Source organism: Mytilus californianus, unplaced genomic scaffold, assembly GCF_021869535.1.
Source record: "Mytilus californianus isolate M0D057914Y unplaced genomic scaffold, xbMytCali1.0.p SCAF_5, whole genome shotgun sequence".
Lineage (NCBI taxonomy): Eukaryota > Metazoa > Mollusca > Bivalvia > Mytilida > Mytilidae > Mytilus > Mytilus californianus.
The window spans coordinates 109,927,064-109,934,397 of record NW_026262701.1 but is presented as its reverse complement, the minus strand read 5'-3'; positions in this window follow the sequence as shown (position 1 = coordinate 109,934,397).

The following is a 7,334-nucleotide window of genomic DNA, read 5'->3' as shown; positions in this document are numbered from 1 at the left end:
CAATATGTACAAACATACAAAATTGAAAAATAACAAACATTCATATTATATAAGTATATCATGTATTTAGATATTTTGGAGGAGGTGATACTTTTGCAAATTTGAAAGTAAAAGTACAATATTCTTAATGCTATTGTTATAAAATATAAAATATAACAAAACAAATATATAAGAAAAATAGAAAATAATCACAAATTTGTATTACATAATTAGTTTTTCTTGTCAGCTAAGCTATTTCTTAGTACATGTAAATCATTAACCCCCTTAACAACAATTTTAGGTATGTCATACTCATTAAATGTAAACATAAATGTTAATTTTTTTCCTCATCAGACATTTTGTTGAAAAATAGAATACTCTCTATTTCCTGAAAAAGTTTTACATGACTTATTCACTCTTTTTATTAGGGAGTAGGGCTATGATGGTTAAATGTCATTAGATCTAGGTTTCTTGTTGAATTCGCGAAATCTTACACACAATCCCACAAGAAAATCACCTGTGAACGATTGATTGATTAATTGACTGATTGTTGGTTGCATAACGTCCAATAACAAATATTTCATGCATGTTCAGGACGACACTCACGAACGAAATTGTATACTTGCTTTAATCGTGATAGTATCAGAGCGGTCACTTATATATTTACTATAGGGATTCCCAAATATTTAATAATAACACTTTAAAGCCTTTAAACAGATAATGTTATTCTAATTAAAAAAAAAAACGTTAGCTACCTAAATATTTGCAGCTGGACAGAGAACGCGTGCCACAAATATGCTTATGTATATATCGTGTGAGATTGCATTAGACAGTTTCAAACCACTATAAAAATTACCTGTATTATTTTAACTCACCATAATGTCATGAAAACGTGACAGATTCATGTATTCAATCTAAATGCACAATATTGTTCAATGAAGTGTACTTTAAAATTTTAATTTTCGTCCCACATTCTCATCCTCTAATTTTTTTTTAAGACATAACTTTTTGAATCAGTGAAAAATTGCTGTTATGAGACAATCGTTATGACGCAATCAAATACCTACGAAATTTGATCTGTTGTGGATCGTATGATAGATGTTTTAAGATCATATTACATTTTTCATGTATTAACCTTCCGACTAACAAAGTATCTTGAGTGCATTATTAGAAATAATATATATTTGTTGAGAAATAAAAATTGTCCATGTAAAAATCGATCCCTTGTCTGTTGGGTGTTGTATTTAACGTTGCAGTTCAATTTTACTTTGTGATAATCCCATGAACTGACTTGACTGCAATGTTGTCATTGTCGTAATGTAATGCAGTTTTTAAAGATTTGCATCATAAGATGCAAAATTCGAAATATATTAAAACTTTTTAAACATTTAAAAACCCAAAGATACCACCCCAGAAGCCCATGGTCGGTTATTATACCACATCTCTCGGTTACTACTGATTGACTACTAGCACGTTATGTTACAATCTCCCAGTAGCCAATATGTGGGTGACGCTGCTGGTAGACTCCTCGGCATTAATGGTACCATTCATTAGAAGCCAATTGATTAACGAAGGGGGTGGTGGATTATTAGACCTTAGACAATACCCAGAACGTAATTGTTCAACTATGCTGCTGATTGGACAATCCGAACTTGATAGTTCACAATCTCCCAGTAGCCAATGGCTTTGTACACTGCTTGTGGACTATTATACCTTGATAGTTCAATCTCCAAGAAGTCAATGGTTTGGTAATATTGCTGCTAGTGAACTGTTAGATCAATATTTCACCATTCGCCAAATATTCAATAAGTCTTCAACGCTGCTAATAGACTGTTACATTGTAATGGTTTCATCCGACAAGTAGTCAGCTGGTCGATTGCCTTGCTGGTGGACTATCCTACATTGATGGCACAATCTCCAGTAGTCAATGGCTCAGTAACGCTGCTAATGGACTATTTCATTGTAATGGTTTCATCCGACAAGTAGTCAGCTGGTCGATTGCCCTGCTGGTGGACTATTCTACTTTGATGGTATCATCCCCTATAGGCAATGGATCAGTAACAAATGTGTAACAAATGTGGTGGACTATTACACTGTAATGGATTCATCCGACAAGTAGTCAGCTGATCGATTGCCTCGCTGGTGAACTATCATACTTTGATGGTATAATCCCCAGTAGGCAATGGCTCGGTAACGCTTCTGATAGACTATTACACTGTAATGGTTTCATCCACCATGTAGTCAGCCGATCGGTTGCCTTGCTGGTGAACTATACTACGTTGATGGTACAATCCCCAGTAGTCAACGGTTCGGTAACGCTGCTGGTGGACTATTACACTGCAATGGTTTCATCCGCCATGTAGTCAGCTGATTGGTTGCCTTGCTAGTGAACTATACTACGTTGATGGTACAATTCCCAGTAGTCAACGGTTCGGTAACGCTGTTGGGGTACTATCCTACGTTAATGGTACAATCCCCAGTTGTCAAAGGCTCGGTAACTCTGTCGGTGGACTATTACACTGTAATGGTTCCATCCGACAAGCAGTCAGCTGGTCGATTGCCCTTCTGGTGGACTATCTTACGTTGATGGTACAACCACCAGTAGTCAATGGCTCGGTAACGCTGCTGGTGGACTATTAGACGTTTATATACAATGCGCCAAGTAGTTAATGGATCGGTATGCTACTGTTGAACAACATGATTTTGATGGTCTAATCCTTCATTTGGTAATGGGTGGTTAACGCTGTCAATGGAATGAAAGACATTGATGGTGCAATACCACAATAGATAATTAGTAGGTTACGCTGCTAGTGTTCAATTAGACCTTGATGGTACTATCCCACATTATGTAATTGGTAGTTACAGCTGCTGGTTCTACATATTTCAGATTATGTTATTATACTTTTTGATTTGAGGGCCACTGATTAGTCCTGTATAGACCAAATTATAAGCATTTGTAATTTTGTTTGATAACTAAGGTTTCAACTAAGTTAAACTTGAATGTTTAGTCGTGTTGTTTATTTCCTTTTAAGTTGATGCCCCAAACAGTTTTTGAAATTATATTTGCTTCTTAAACTGTTAATGTCCAAGCGTACTTATAAAAGTAAGTCGAGAAAACGTGTGTACATTAAACATAATATCATGTTCATATTATTTATTATAATACATTTTGTCAATCATCACCTCGTTTTTACATAATATAATTAATTAACAACATCATAAAAGAAAAAGTAGATAAATGAATATAAATTTAATAATAGATAGATAGATAGATAGATAGATAGATAGATTAGATAGATAGATAGATAGATAGATAGATAGATAGATAGATAGATAGATAGATAGATAGATAAATAGAAAGATAGATAAATAAATAAATAAATAGATAAATAGATAAAAGAATAAATAAATAAATTTAATAAATAAATAAATAAATTGCTGTATTTGTAACTGCATATTGTGATTATTAGCGTTGACTTGCTATGATTTCTGCTATTTTTATTGTTAATTTTCCGTTTATAAATTAAAAAAAAACAATTGAAACTTGCGAACTGTGCTTGTTTTGAGCAATTAAGGATGTGTTTTTCAACAGACAATCGACAATCCTACGGGAATCAACTTGCTTTTCTTCTTGCTCATTTTGATAATGTCTTCTCACTAAATAATCAAAAGTTAGGTCACTATTTTGAACGCATCGAATTTGAAAAACAATAATGGTACCAATTTTAGTGTACACGACACGCACTTTGGCAATTAAGAAAGGATGCCACAGACACACTCAATTCTGCTTCATATCTTGACTTACATTACTTTAGAAATTTACAATGACGGTTAGTTGATGGCTAAACAATACGACAAACGAGATGAATTCAGCTTTCCATTTGGTAACTTTCCATTTCTATATTACAAACTTCCAGTGGCGCCTGTAAATGAAGCATATATCTCTTAGTCTATACAATATTTCAAAGCATGCGTTTCTTAACATGGTATCATTGATTACGAGGAACGTATTAAACCCAGAATTCCTAATGGTATAGTTGAAATCATTCCTTCCAACGTTTGACGGACGCCATAATGATTTGTTTGACCGTTATGAAATGCCTGTGTCACAGTTGAACACGAATACGTTCCAATCGTCATATCAACAATCATATCCACTTTTCCTCAATTTTGACATCACCGAATACAACTTGTCATCATCTTTTTACTTACCATTAGCAACACACAAAACAGGTGTTATAGTAGAGCAGGATATGCTTACCCTCCCATTGTATATGCCATCACACCGGTCTATTAGCGGGGTTTGTGTTGTTCAGGCTTTAGTTTTCTGTGTAGGTTTTGTGTAGATGGTTGTTTGTCTTTTCGTCGTTTTCTTTTTTTTTTTGGTCATTGTATTGTTAATTTTCTTCGACATATGATGATTTATCGTGCTTTTGGGATGGTCTGCGGTGTTTTCGTTGACATGACTTCAAATTTTCCATTATGAACTGTCCATTTGTGTGTAGCAGTCTGCATATGCAGTATATATCTCACAGTTAATAATATATTCCAGGGCTTCCGTTTCGTATCATGTATTGTGTTTACAAGGAGACTGTTTACCAAAGGGTTCCTACTGGTATCTTTGAAGTAATCCATTAAAAAATTCCACGGATACCATCATGATTAGAATATATGCGTCACAGATGACGACGAATGTGTTTAACTTGTCGAAACACAATCCCGACGTCCCCATTTCTCTTTTAAGTTATTCCAATCTTTAAGCTTTTGTTGATACCACACATTTTATTCTTCTGGCTTCCGCAACGTTGTGCTTATAGCATATTTGATAAGGAGTATTTATAAAGTAAGCGTCTTATACACTTAATTCGATATCAAAGGTAATAAAGAAAATAAGGAAATGTTATATGATTGCCAATGGGACATCTATCCAACAAAAGGCTAATAGACAAGTATATTACCAACTACAGGTTACCTTTCCGGAGCACCCGAGATCATCCCCGGTTTTTGGTTGGGTTCGTTTGCTCAGTCTTTAGTTGTCTATGTTGTGTTTTGTGTACTGTTGTATGCCTTTTCGTCGTTTTTTGATTTTTTGCCATGGCATTTTAAGTTTGTTTTCGACTTATAAGTTTGAAAATCCCTTTGGTGTCTTTCTTTTCCCCTTTACTATATTGTCTTCAATAATGAGCAAACCCTTACCGAAAATAAGCTACTTAAATTAAAATATTAGAATACAAATAACGGATTCAATTAGTTTTGTACGTGTTTTTTTACCTATCACATGTTAATCATTAAAAGATATATTAAACGTATTTTTTTCAACTGCCTGTATTCGAATCTGAATTAATATTGAGACCCTTTCAAAGAACACGTTTCATACTTATTCAACTCGGAATTACATAGCTAGATCTCTCTGTGTACAGACAATAAATTTCCCCCGAATATAACAGAACCATGACAGAACATTATAAAAATTTGATGTTGAAACCAAACAACTTTAACTTCCGCATCCTTGTTTATCAAACTGATATAAAATTCAAATGAAGATTGTCAAAATTCAATTAACTTGTATATTTTCTAATTCATTAACAATAATAATGCAGTGGACAATGAATCAATTGTTTTTAATAATCACACATTATTTAAATGTATGTTGCCTTCATGATAAGTCGTGTTTGTATTTTCTATATATTAACATGTGTCACGTCATTCTATGAAATAAATTTTACATTCGACAGCAATGGCTATTGTCAATTTGAGGAAGTGCACAACGGTATTAATTAAGTAACATGCCATAATGTTAATTGAAGGTCTATGACATGCCATTTTGTTATGGTGACCATAGTGTATCTAGAAAAGTGTTTATATGTGAGAGAGTACATTCAAATATTCATGAAAAAACACTAGTAAGGCGAGTCAAAATGTCTTAAAATGTCTAGTAGTCTTGAAAAATCCCTTTAGATGAACTAAAAGCTAAACACTTTAATGCATTTTCCATTGCGTTGGGGTTTTAGTGTCGTTTATTTCCTCATGTGTGTATATGATTGCGATTATCGTATCATATATTATTCTTATTTCTTCAGTTCATATATAAACACATTTTTAAAACGAAGCTTTAGGAAGTAGATGAAAACTTTTACATTTGGTAATTTGCATGGCGGGGGATGCATGCATATCAGGAGACGCTTACTCTGTCCAGCGCAACCAGTATCGCCCCTTTTGGAGTTTGCGATTTGTTTGTCAGTTTTTGTTTATTCCTTGCATTGTCTTTTCCATATCGATGTACTATGTCTGAACTCTGTAAAATAGTTTCACCTTAATCAAAAATGTTTGATTTCAGATATAAAAAACATACTTCCAGGTACAAACGAACAAATACGTGCATGAGAGTAAAACAGCTGAAATCGCATACACTTCTAACGGAGTAAGGATTGGCGCGTTGAATAAGTTGATTTGACATTTGAATGTCCCTTTGATATCTGTCGCCTCTCTTTTATCATCTCTACCAATACATGAATCAACCTTTCTACGATCCCAAGGCCATTTACCATATACATAAAGCATGGATAGTACTTGTACTAAACTATGATGCATGGGTTGGCCTAACTGTTGAAAGCCATACGGTGACCTATAGTTGTTAACACTTTGCCTTCATTTGATCTTTGTTGGATAGTTGATTTTACAATAGCAGACACGTGGGTATATGTGCCAGTTTAAAACATTTGAAGATTTGAGACATTTAGACGCTGTAAAACTCACCTATATTTCATAACCACCGTATAATCTTTGAAGCAGTACATTCAGTCTATCCGTGTAAAAACTCACCAAAGATACATACATGGCTTGCATTTTGGTACGCCAGACGCGCATTTCGTCTTCATAAGACTTATTAGGGAAGCTCGAATCGAAACAAATTGAAGACAAAGAAAAATACGAAGTTGAAGAGCATTGAAAACAGACATTCCAAAATGTTTTGCTTATATCCGGCTAATTTCATCTGTGTCTGTTCGTAGGAAAACCTTTGGTTTTTTTTATAATTTAACAATGTATGAACACTTATGAAATAGTCTTTAAATTACGACAAAATAAGGAGATGTTTTTTTTATTCAAATTAGGAGTACGTCAATATTTATAAAATTGCCTTCACCGTACTTGATGTAGTATTCCTATCAATCTTAAAGTTAGAGGCTGTGGAATAAAGAGATGATAATTAGAAAACCAAAATAATCATTGATATTAAAGATTCTAATTTAAGCCTTCCATGTATGTTCATTTCTAGACAAAAAAAAAATAACAAACGAAGAAAATATTATTATTTTTTGATAATTCGTGTTTGCTGCGAGTAATTGATTTTAATA